The sequence below is a fragment of the Aotus nancymaae genome, unplaced genomic scaffold, assembly GCF_030222135.1.
Source record: "Aotus nancymaae isolate 86718 unplaced genomic scaffold, 86718_ANA_hifiasm-v0.15.2.pri h1tg000040l, whole genome shotgun sequence".
NCBI classification, from domain to species: domain Eukaryota; kingdom Metazoa; phylum Chordata; class Mammalia; order Primates; family Aotidae; genus Aotus; species Aotus nancymaae.
Window position 1 is genome coordinate 47,997,867 of NW_026988454.1, and position 12,335 is coordinate 48,010,201.

General features: G+C 39.2%; 1 protein-coding gene across 1 annotated transcript in view; it reads right to left on the reverse strand.

The window, feature by feature from the left end:
- The window catches only part of LOC110567430 (uncharacterized), a 380,448-nt gene that overhangs the window by 335,788 nt on the left and 32,325 nt on the right, over positions 1 to 12,335 (reverse strand). The window contains exon 3 of the mRNA XM_064360748.1: positions 604 to 847. The gene's annotated coding sequence lies outside the window, so the exon portion shown is untranslated. The remainder of the gene's footprint in view (positions 1 to 603; positions 848 to 12,335) is intronic.

Genomic DNA, 12,335 nt, shown 5'->3' on the forward strand with positions numbered 1-12,335 from the left:
TTTGTTGCATTTTCTCCCAATGTTATTTAAAACTTTTTCACAACATAAATTTCTGCCAGGCCAAGCTTGAACCACATTATTTCAGCCTAGTTGAATTCACACACACACACACACACACACACACACACACACCCCTCTCAGATTATTTTTCCCTAAAGCTGATTCTTTGTCTGTTGAGCTTTTGCTTAGCACCACTCCTAGCATCTTGCATAGCTGTCTGCTCACATTGGACATTTAATGTATACTTTGCTGTTTTAAGCAGATTCCTGAGAGACTCTTTCAAATAACCCAAGTCTAGGGGTGAAATAAAATCTCTAAGACTATTTTTAAAGAAGTTACCAAAGAAGGGATGCTGATAGCCATCGCACCTTCTTCTCAACCACTGTGTCAGAATATACCCTTGAAATCAGAGTTTCTTCACATTTATGGTTTCCTGTGCTAAGTATCTGGCTCACCTTGAACTCTAACCACCTGGACCTCAACCTAGTTGTGATGGCATGTCGTGGTGGATTGTCTCCTTGCTTGCCTTGCCTCTCTTGTTGATTGGATGAATCCTTTACCTCCTAACCCAGAGCAAACACAAACCAACTGGCTTCCTCTTACCTATGTGATAGGACCCTGGGCTCTGATTTCCAACCTGTACTTTTGAGTGATATTTGGCTGTCCCATGCCTGGCTCCATTGGACCATAATAACCCTGATGCTATTCATGATTGACCTTCCTTCTGTTCTTCCTTCTTTCCTTCCTTCTTTCTTTCTTCTTTCTTTCTTTTTCTTTCTTTCCATCCTTCCTTCTTTACTTTTCATGCTCCTTTTGGACAGACATTAAATGAGGATTTACTGTTACTCTAAAGAAACAAAGATTGAGGAAGACAGAGTTTTTTACTTCAAGGAAGTTATAATCCAATGCAAGAGACTGCCAATTAAACAAGTGGTTAGAACACAATACGATAAATGTTTTCTTGATACATACACAGTGAAGGGCTTCATTCTTCTGGGCAGAGGCAGGGAAAATGCTACAAAGCAGATGATGATGTCTGACCTAAATTTTAACAACTATCAATTATTTTGCCTCAATGCTATGTTATTGCCCAATGTTTTCATACATTATTTCTAGGCAATATGAAAAAGAGAACTTGTAACATTAGATTTACATCCTAGAAATTTCACTCAGGTAGGTTGGAGTGACTTGAGGAGAAGGTAGAAAAATCTGTCATTTTTAGACTTTTTAAAACATATTTAAGCCTTTTATCTGTTGTTTACAGTTCATTATATTTATCATTTTCTTTTCATTTAGTAAAATATTTAATGATGTCTTAAAGGTTATCATGAGAGTAATAACAAAAAGATAAACCCGGCTGTTCCTGAGCGATTTTCTATATTTCATTGCTGAATTCTAAAAATTACTAAATAATAACTAAATTACCAAAAATTATTAGTTAAAAGTCTAAACCATTACTAAAACATATATTTATTTCTATTACTAATATGGTTTTTAAAAAATCATCATACATGTCTTAATAATCAACCACAATTGCCCTTATATATAGGTAAAATTTTACTACTGATTTACTCCATATGAAAGTATCTCTATAATTATCTGACACTGAAACTTAAAATTCTATTATCAGAGATGAGGCTTTAGATTTGATACAAAGTTATCTTCTAAAAATACCTTAAAGTATTCCAGTGGAATATTGGAATATAGACTGGCGTGATAACCATTATCACACAACAGCACCTTAAAGAGAATTAGGTTATCAAATGTGCTTCACCTGATAACTAAGCTCAAGTAGATTACTGAGAAAATGGGATTCTTAACAGAGTTGAGAAAATACCAAGAAACAGATGAGAACTGACCTAGGTAAGATTTTTAATCACAGGCACTAGAAAGCCAGGAGCAAACATAGGGTATTGTGTGTTTTAGGAAAAAATGAGACAATATAAGATAAGAGAAGAAATCAGAAAAGAGAAGAAAAGCAGAGATATAATCACCATTTCTTCTATAACTAACCACAAACTCTTCTCAGGATAAGCCTTACAGAGAAAAATATTATTCGCATTAAAATAGTTAACGAGTGGGAGTTGTTTTAGAACCAGCACCAGATATAAACACCAAAGTTCATTCCTCTAGTCAGCTAGAATGAGAACTTTGTTGTCAATTAACTGAGAGGTCTGAAAAAAACTACTGAAGATTCTGAAAGGTAAACAAATCAGGCAGATGGCAGAGACAAAAGAAGCCTGGGGATGATTTTCTTTTGCTGTTGTTCTTTCTCACAACATTGTCTCCAGGGAGAGCTCCAGTCATAGAGTGGTTTGGCAGTGGCAGCAACCACAGAACTTCTAGGGGAACCCCATATTTCTGCCTGGAAGTAGGTCCTGCATGCTGGAGAGTGTAAGGGAATCCCAGGACATTGAGACCTAGAAAAGGCGATCCACTAAATCTGTAAATCTATACAAGGCTCAGGCTTGTTCCTCATCTATGCATCTGTAGGACAGACCCAAACCAGCATAGTAAAGGCTTTGAGAAATAAACAGATTTAAATCACTGCCCATGGCTCAGACTAGCATCTGACTTACTCATGTGAGGAATGCACTCAAACTAGTGTTGAAAATGCTTTGAGAACTGAACTGAGATATAAACTACAGCCATAAAAGTTCAGACAGAACACTTGATCTTAACCTACGCAAGTTGTTTGCCTTCTAAACATCAACATGCTCCAGAGGATTATAACCAGATCCAAAGACTGTACAATATAACATGCACATCATCCAGGATAAAAGCCAAGATTACTCAACATGGCAAGAACCAGGAAAGTCTGACCAGTTCTCAAGGGAAGATAGAATAAACAGATGCCATTGCCAAGATGACTCGATGTTGGAATTATCAGGCAAAGACTTTAAAGCAGCTGTAATAGCTATGCTCTGTGAGTTAAAGAATAATTCATTTTAAAAGAATGAAAGGATAAGAGTTCTTAGAGGAGTGCATACTACAAAAAATAACCAAATGGACATTTTGGAACTAAAAAAAACAATATCTGAAATTTTATAAATTACCAGATGGACTTGGCAGAAGATTGGAAATAACAGAGGAAAAAATCAGTGCATTTGAAGATGAATCAATAGAAGTTATTGTTACAGGGTCTTTGGGGTGTCACTTTTCTGGCTGGAAACCTCTAGCCAGTGGCGCCTTAGCACAAGCTTTGCTAGGGCCCACTGGGCTCATTCTGCCCATTTGGCCTGGCAGATTGTGCTCAGCTCATGCTACCGGCCTAGATTCCATACCTACAGCTGCCAAGGTGAGTCAGGTGTGGAGCAGCGAGGGGTGTGTGAGTGGGTGCGGGTGCCAGCCACTGCAGAGACACACTGGCTGGGGCAGTGGGGCAGGTACTCCAGAGATAGGCACAGACACCAACTCTCTGGGAGGCTACAGCTGGACCAGGCATACTGCAAGCAGCTTCCCCTGCTGGCACTGGGGAATACAGTAGTGCCTGGAAGCTTGGACATGCCAGGTACCACAGGACCCCAAAGAGGAAGTCACAGTCCTGGCTTGAAAAACCCCTAGCTCTGGTCTTCCCAAGGAACGACAGCTCTTCTCTCCTTCTCTTTGCCTGCAATATGACAAGCAAGGGACATGTTTCAGCCCTGTTTGTGTTATAGCTCTTTTAGCTCCACCATTCAGCAGATCCTGAGGTCTTATCCTGCAATGGGGAAGAATGAAGTACGCAGACAAGTGGAAGGTGAGCAAGATGAAGAAGAGCTTTACTGAGCAATAGAATAGCTCACAGGAGGCCCACAGAGGGTAGCTCCTTTCCATAGCCAGGGTGTCTCGACAAGTGTCGAGAGAGACAAGTGTCCTAAGAGAGAGGAGACCCTGGAGTGGGAAGCTCCTCTTTGCAAGCAGGTCATCCCATCATCTCTGCAGCTCTCAGCAGAGAGGAGGCCTTGGAGTGGGTTGCTCCTCTCTGCAGGCAGGTGATCCCATTGTCTTCCCAGCTCCTAGCTGAGAGGAGGCACTGGAGTGGGTTGCTCCTCTCTGCAGCTGGTAGTCCAGACATCACTGCAGGTCTCTGAAGACTTCAGCAGAGAGGAGGCCCTAGAGGGGGTAGCTTCCCTCTGCTGCTGGTCCTCTTGTTGTCCACTCAGCTCTGACTGAGCCCTAGGCTTTTATGGACATCAGTGGGGAAGACGTGCACACTGATTGGTACATGGGTGGCCATGGGCAGACTAGAAAAGGCACTACAAGTTCCCCCTGTGGTTTGTGGGACTAGTAACCCAATCCCCAGCCTTCAGGCCCTCCCTGGCCTGAAGGTGGGGCCTCACCAGGGACCTGCCCCCTTCTGTCCAGGAATCTGTCTGCCTCCTGCTGCCATTCATGGTGCCCTGGCTTGGCCCCAACTTTGCTCTGAAATCAGAGCCAGGGATGACAGCAGGGAAAAGCTAGGCAGTGGGAGCAGCACTTTCAAGCCTTCAAAGGCAGGGGTGCCTTCTCCAGCCCCCAAGAGCAGTTTGGGAGTCTGCAGCTATACCCTGGGGGGCAGGACTCCTTCCTGCCCCATGCAGTGGAAGGCTCAGGTTTGTAACCACAATTTGGGCAGCTTCTGTGGCACCTGGGGATCTCCTACCCCATTTGGGAAGAGGCGAGGATGCTGCTTTTCCCTTCCAGCTCCATGAAGCCTGCAACCCTGGTGGTGCTTCCCTGCCGCAGCTGGCATGATGGCAGCAGCAGGCCATCTGGAGCTGTGGCTGCCATCATTATCTAATCTAAAGAAAAGAGATAAAAATATAGTTTTTAATTAGCAGGTCTTAGAGACCTGTGAGACATCAGCAGAAAGTCTCCATACAAGACATTGGAATCCCAAAAGGAGAGGAGAAAAAGATTTTGGTAGACTATTAAAAAAAAAAAATCATGGACAACAATTTAGTTAAGTATTGGTAAAAGACATATGTTAACAGAGTCAAAAGGTCCAACATGTCCTTATTGGAAAACAATTCTCTATAGCATTTATGCACATTTTATTTCAGCTTTTATTTCAGATTATAGGTTCAAGCATGTCTATATAGCAAATAACCTTGAATAACAGAGACAGTATCTCCCTCTAAGGCACAGGGTAGATTTGTTTCATGACCATTACAATAAAAGATAATGTCTTTTTTCCAGGCAAAAGTTGGGTATGTCTGTTATCAGTACCCTCTAAAATTTTGGGCTTTCCTCAGCTATAATTCACATCTACTATACATACAGCATTTTCTGGGACTACTCCATATCACACTATGCAACTTTGGAGGCAGGTAAACCAATGAGTAGAGGAAGCTCATGTTGCCTGTAGTGCCATGAATAATAAAGTCCTTTGTCTCTTGCCCAGGAGTATTGTATCTTCTGCCAGCATTTATGAAATTGTTAGCTTGCAGGCAGAGTAAAATCTCAGACCCTTCACAGTTCTTAACTACTCCCAAACAAGATAACCTCAGAAATAAAAATCATTCCTGGATTCATTATAATCTAAATTTTGAACACCAATTATAAAGCAAAAATCTTGAAAGTAGCTAGAGAAAAAAACTATGACATACAGTGGAACGATAATTCTAATTACCCTGGGTTTCTCATCAGAAACAATTAGGGGTCAGAATACAGTGGGAAAGCATCTTTAAACTGCTGAATAAAAGCCAACCCAGAATTCTATATTCACAAAAATGTCCATCAAAAATGGAGAAAGGATGACATTCTCAAATGAAAAAAAAAACTAATAAAATCTATCCACAGCAGATACTATCCACAAGAAATGATAGAATAAGATTCTTCAAATTGAAGGGGAATAATGCCACAAGATTATTGGACTCTTTAGAAATAAAGAACAGAGAGAGATCCAAGATGGCTGATCACTAGTAGCTCAGGCTCATAACTCCCAGTGAAAGCGCAGAGAACGAGAGGATGCCACACTTTCAGACGAATATTTGTTGTTCACAGACCAAGAGATTCCCAGTGGAGGAGCCCCATGGGTCGCCAGAGTGACTCTTGTGGCCGGTGCAGCAGTTTTGCACCTTAGCGTGGCAGTTCTTGGTGCAGAGTCCGGAGATTCCTGGGCAGAAAAACACCATCAATCTTAACACCGCTGCTTTGGCCGGCGCAGTGGATTGCTCAGATTCTGGCGCTGGGAATCAACAAGTTGGACGTCCGCTCAGAGACCTAGTTAGAAAGTCGGTAGTTACAAAGATGACAGAGGGATAAATACATAATAAAGGGAAGAAACCAGCGTAAAAAGGCAGAGAATACTCAAAATCAGAATGCCTCTCCCTCTACAGGGGATCTCAATTCCTCATCAGTAACGGAACAAGGCTTAATGGAGAATGAGTGTGTTCCAATAACAGAAGCAGGTTTCAAAAGGTGGGTGATAAGAAACTTCTGTGAATTAAAAGAACTTGTTCTAACCCAATGCAAAGAAACTAAGAACCTTGAAAAAAGGTTTGACGAAATGTTAATGAGAATGGACAATTTAGAGAGGAATATAAGTGAATTGATGGAGCTGAAAAACACAACAGGAGAAGTTCGCGAAGTATGCACAAGTTTAAACAGTCGAATTGATCAAGCAGAAGAAAGGATATCAGAAGTCGAGGACCAGCTCAATGAAATGAAACGAGAAGACAAGATTGGAGAAAAAAGGATAAAAAGGAATGAGCAAAGTCTCCAGGAAATATGGGACTATGTGAAAAGACCTAATTTACGTTTGATAGGTGTACCTGAATGTGACGAAGAGAATGAATCCAAGTTGGAAAATACTCTTCAGGATATCATTCAGGAAAATTTTCCCAACCTAGCAAGGCAGGGTAATATTCAACTCCAGGTAATACAGAGAACACCACAAAGATATTCTTCAAGAAGACCAACCCCAAGGCACATAATTGCCAGATTTATTAGGGTTGAAATGAAGGAGAAAATACTAAGGGCAGCCAGAGAGAAAGGTCAGGTTACCCATAAAGGGAAACCTATCAGACTTACAGCAGATCTCTCAGCAGAAACCCTACAAGCCAGAAAAGAGTGGGGACCAATATTTAACATCCTTAAAGAAAAGAACTTTCAACCCAGAATTTCATATCCAGCCAAACTAAGCTTTATAAGCGAAGGAAAAGTTAAATCTTTTGCGAACAAACAAGTACGTAGAGACTTCACCACCACCAGGCCTGCTTTACAAGAGCTTCTGAAAGAAGCATTATACATAGAAAGGAACAACCAATATCAGCCTTTCCAAAAATATATCAAAAAATAAAGAGCATTAACACAATGAAAAATTTACACCAACTAATGGGCAAAACAGCCAGCTAGCATCAAATGCCAGTATTAAACTTATATATATTCTAATGGATAAAAAGCCAAAACCCATCAGTATGCTGCATCCAGACCCATCTCACATGCAACGATACACAAAGACTCAAAACAAAGAGAAGGAGGAAGATTTACCAACCAAACAGAGAGTAAAAATAAACAAATAAACAAAAAGCAGGAGATGCAATTCTCGCCTCTGATAGAGTAGACTTTAAAGCAACAAAGAGCAAAAGAGGCAAAGAAGGACATTACATAATGGCAAAAGGATCAATGTAACAAGAAGAGCTAACGATTCTATAGATCAATGAGACAGAAAATTAACAAGGACATCCAGGACTTGAACTCAGACCCAGAACAAGTAAACTTAATAAACATTTATAGAACTCTCCACTTCAAATACACAAAACATACATTACCACCTCACACCTATTGCAAAAGTGACTACATAATTGGAAGTAAATCACTCCTCAGTAATCGCATAGCATTTCATAGGTTTAAATGAAATATTGGTTGGCTGCTTGTTTGTTATTTTCTTCCCTTATTCCTTCCTGTCTACATCATTAAGTATAGTTATTGGTATAAAAGAGGTTTTCAATACCCATTACTAAACTGCATTCTAGCCTGGGCAAGAAAGCAATACTCCCATTCTCTTTTTCTCTTTCTCTTCCTTTTTCTTCCTCTTCTTCATTCTTTTTTTCTTTCTTTCTTTCTTCTGAAAGAAAGAAAGAAAGAACAATACAAATGATAAATAGGTGGATAAATTAAAAGATTATTTTTTCCTTTCAAGTTCTGCTGAAAGCAAAAATTATAACACTGCATTCTGGATTTTCAGTGTATGGAGATTGTATATGATACTTTACCATGAAGGACAAACAGGTCAAAGAGCTAAATGGCTGCAAGTTTTCTACATTTAACATAAAGTGGTATAATATTAGCCACATTAGACTATGAAAGATCAGGTGTTTACATTGTAATCTTTAAAGCAATCACTGAAAAAATAATACAAAAATGTATAGCCAAAAATTCAATGTTCATTTAATCCAAAAGAAGGTAGGAAAAGAAGTAGGGTGGGGAAAATAGCTGAGAAACAGAAAATACAGGGGATAGAGAAGAAATAATAAGATAGTAAACTTATATCCAGTCATTTCAATAATTGTATTAAAAGTTAATGGTCTACTTCCAAAAAATAGCATAGAAGGAATCACTTCCCAACTCATTCTATGAGGGCAGTTTTACACCGATACCAAAACCAGACAGACAGTGAAATGAGACTTAAAGCTATAGAAAATAAATAAATTTCAATTTATATATTTGACTAGAAATAAAATATGTTATGCATAAAAGCATATGCCCATAATAATACATATTAATAATATTAATTTTTTACTATAGACATTAGGCATTTTTACCCTAAAGAGTAGAGTAGAATCTTAGGAGAGAAACTGAATGAAAATGAAAACTTTAGAAGAAAAAGAAACAATGTAAAATTATTGTTAAGGAAGAACTTGCTCACATTTTATAACTGGATAACAGCAAGGTCAAATCACAATCATATTTTGATTCTACTGGACACATTTTAAAAAGCAAGTTAACAGTTTCTTTAAAAATACCAATATTTACCATATGCCAGAAATTACATTCTTTGTAACTAAGTTAGAATGATAAATTTTAGACAATAACTTTAAAATGTATGATGAGGTTTACAGATTTTGAAATTCATTTTGAGGTTATTCAAATAACAGAATTTGAAGACCACCAGAAGAGAGAACATTATGACAGCTAAGCTATGAAGCATAGAGCTCTGTGGTAGAAGGATACGACAGGAGGAAAAAAAAAGCTTCCTCTTTTGAATGTGCAAAGAATGTGAAACAGCCAGCCATGTCCAGACTTCCCTGTCTCTGGCACTGTTGGTACTGTACTATCCAGTGGGAGGTAGGTTAGATATCTGCAGTGGGTGGGGCTATCTCTCCCCCTCTCACCAACTGGTCCTCTGGGAAGTGACTCCTCCCTCTGCCAGGAGGTTGAGTGAATCCTCTCCCTCCTACACACACATAACCCACCCAGCAACACCTCAGCAAGGGCCTAGGAAGAGGGGCACAGAAATTTGATAAATCTGCAATTTTGAGTATCATTTGAAACCATTTGATAATTCCATAGAATTGTTCTAAATTTATACCTTTTTTCTACTTTTGATTTTATTGGATATATTTGAGTGATGTAACGGTTTTCTTTTAAAATATTAATAATTATAACACCAAAAGTACATTTTTTGCAATGATATAAAATTATGATTTTTTAAAATGTAGATAATAACCTCAAAATCTATGAGGGAGTACTTAAGATTTCTCCCATGAGCAAGGGTTCAGAAAAACAAAACAAAGAATATAAATGGTTTTCTGCACATTTAAGCATAGTTCAAGTAACATTAGCAACCCTAGTACCTAAGAATTTTCCAGGAAGAAAAGTAGTAGAAACTATACAAAATGAGAAACTGACTACTTACATCAAAAACATCCCTTCCTTTACCAAAACATCATGCTGGCCAGGCATAATGGTGGGCACCTGTAATCCCAGCTACCTGGGAGGCTGAGGAAGCAGAATCACCTGAACCCAGAAGCAGAGGTTGCAGTGAGCTGAGATCGCACCACCACACGCCAGCCTGGGCAACAGGAGTGAGCCTCTGTCTCAAAAAAAAAAAAAATCACAGCTCCTGAGTGGCTCTGTTTCTATGACCTGGGTCAGAACGCATTCTCTTTGGACAATCAGCATCTAGAGTATTATTCAGGAGGAGTATACCATTTGGAGTAGAAGTCTAATCCCTCAAAAGGAAAAATATACGCTCGACCCTACACTTTGTGTAATTCTCCCCAAAAGTAACACAGTATCAAAATCTTTTCTTCCAAAAAAATAAGGAAAATTATAATTAATCATTAGCTAAATACATTGTAAAACATAAAATTTACTTATTTTTGGTTTTTGACTATGTTTTATGTGGAGAATTTTCCATCAAGAAAAAATAAAACAATAAGAGTGACAGACGAGGAACATCATCTCCAGTAGCTATCTGGCCCACAGCAGACACTGTCCCTCCAAACACATGATGCTTCTTGTGCTGGGTGTGGTGAACAAGCACATGACCCAAGCAACTTCCTTTTGGTGCACTTTTCTGCAGTCAGAGTATACATTTCTTGGGCTAGGACTCCAGATATGATTAAGTTCCCCCAACACTTGTACAATAACTAAAAGGTGGAACTGTGAATGAGGCTATACCTCCATGGCTTCTCTTGGTCTTCCAGATCATGGCTGTTCCCCGATCATGACAACTTTACTGATCACAGGAAAGGTGGTAGCTCTTTTGATAACCTGGTTCCATGATATGAATTCAACATGGTCTCTGAAAGCTCCATTTTCTGTTTCTTCTATTTTCCCACTGATTCTATAATCAATTTAGTGATTATAATTACTGTAATTAATCTTTTCTCTTAACTAGCTGGAGTGGTTTCTGACTGTTACACCTCTGTTGGCCTGGACCACCTGGCACAAGCTGCTAATCACAATGTACTTTCCAGATTCCATTCTGCAGGTATTCTCTAGGTGGTAGGTTGATGGTATAGGCTGCATCTAAACTCTGTATGCTTAGCCTCAACCCTTCTCATCAACAGCCCAAGGACCTCAGTATTCCCTTATCAAGAGTAGCAAGTAACTGACTCTCCCATTTATACATGGTGCTAGCCCAGAGCTCCCTGATGTTCCTGTCTGTCTCTGCCAAGTGTTTGGAGCTCCAAACAGGAGTCATATTTGGTCTACGTTGTCTTACATTCCTATACCCATCTGTTTGGATCACCTTACTATGCACATTCCAGTTAAATGTCTCTTTTCTTCCCGGAAACTAGACTATATAGAAATTATTTAGTTCATTCATTACATTTCCTGTTCTGTGCATTTAGACTACAGCAGTAACATCTCACATCACTTTTCAAAACAATTTTTTAAACCAAATTTTTACGTAGCTCATTCCCTTTCTGAATTTCAAACAAGGATACTGTGCAGGTGTCACAGCTTACTGATTTTCCATCTCTAGTTCCCTCCTCTTCTGAAAAATTGAAGGCCTTGTTTGCTTTAAACAGCAATTTTATCAACACACACAGGCCAATAAAATGATTTTAATTTAGACTGACTGATGCAGTGCACAAGACTCCCAAGAGGAAATAAAATACATTTTGCCTCCCTAAAACTCCCTTCCATCTACAAGTAATCAAAGGTAAATTATTTTAAACCTGCATGCACTTGAAACTACATCCATCAGAAGGTATTAGGCCTGTAATAAGGTCCTTAACCCACGTCTGTAAGTTTTCTAGATCTGCCTATTTACCTGGTAGAATCTGGACTTCTTTCCAACCTACTAAATTCTTCTGTGTTATTATTTCCAGATAGCTTCATCCCCATACACTCCCATCACGTATTTTCACCTCTTTGTTGTATAATATTACTATAAATAGATTCTACTGCATAAGTCTACTTCATGTCCTCTGTTTCCTGGCCATAAAATCACTATCTTCTGTGAGCTCATGGCCACATGCCTGTCATGTTCTGTGCACCTTTAAATATTATGCCTGCCTTTCTGCGAGGGTTATGGGGAGACAGCCAGGACGCTGGAGGACATTGGAGCAGATCATCTGTCAAACCCCAGTGTGAGTCAAGTGACACTGAGAAACTAATTGAACTGTTTGAGCCTTCGTTCCCTCATCTATAAAATGGGATTTATAATACTTACCTTATTATATTGTCAGAAAAAACAAATGAGATAATTTATGTAAAACACCTGGCTCAGCACCTGGTAACATAAAAGGTAAAAGGATGAGTCTTTTGAAATGTAATTCTCCAGATGCGGTTTTATAACTAAGCCTATTGCTCAGGACTAATAGAGGATTTGTTTAAAACCCCTAGGGGCACTTCCCCAGATGCCATATGATTCATTTCTGAAAACAGTCATCAAAAACTTTGTTTCAATTTTA